Source organism: Nannospalax galili, unplaced genomic scaffold (assembly GCF_000622305.1).
Source record: "Nannospalax galili isolate Female #2095 unplaced genomic scaffold, S.galili_v1.0 scaffold312, whole genome shotgun sequence".
Lineage (NCBI taxonomy): Eukaryota > Metazoa > Chordata > Mammalia > Rodentia > Spalacidae > Nannospalax > Nannospalax galili.
In genome coordinates this window covers 3432001-3432394 of record NW_008335967.1, presented here as the reverse complement: position 1 = coordinate 3432394, position 394 = coordinate 3432001, and positions in this window count along the sequence as shown.

The window sequence follows — 394 nt, the reverse complement described above, 5'->3', positions numbered from 1 at the left end:
TACTCCTTTAATTTCCTTCTCCTGTCTTATTGCTCTAGCAAGAGTTTCAAGCACTATGTTGAAAAGGAGTGGAGATAGTGGACATCATTGTCTGGTTCCTGATTCAATGGGAATGCTTCCAGTTTTTGTCCATTTAGAATGATATTGGTTGTGGGCTTGTTATATATGGCTTTAATTATGTTGAGATATGTTCCCTCCAGTCCAATTCCTTCCAGTTTTTCTCCATTTAGAATGATGTTGTCTGTGGGTTTGTTGTATATAGCTTTAATTATGTTGTGGTATGTTCCTGCCAATCCAATTCCCACTAGGACTTTGAACATAAATGCATGCTGAATTTTGTCAAAAGCCTTTTCTTCATCTATTGAGACGACAATGTAGTTTTTGTCTTTGAGTA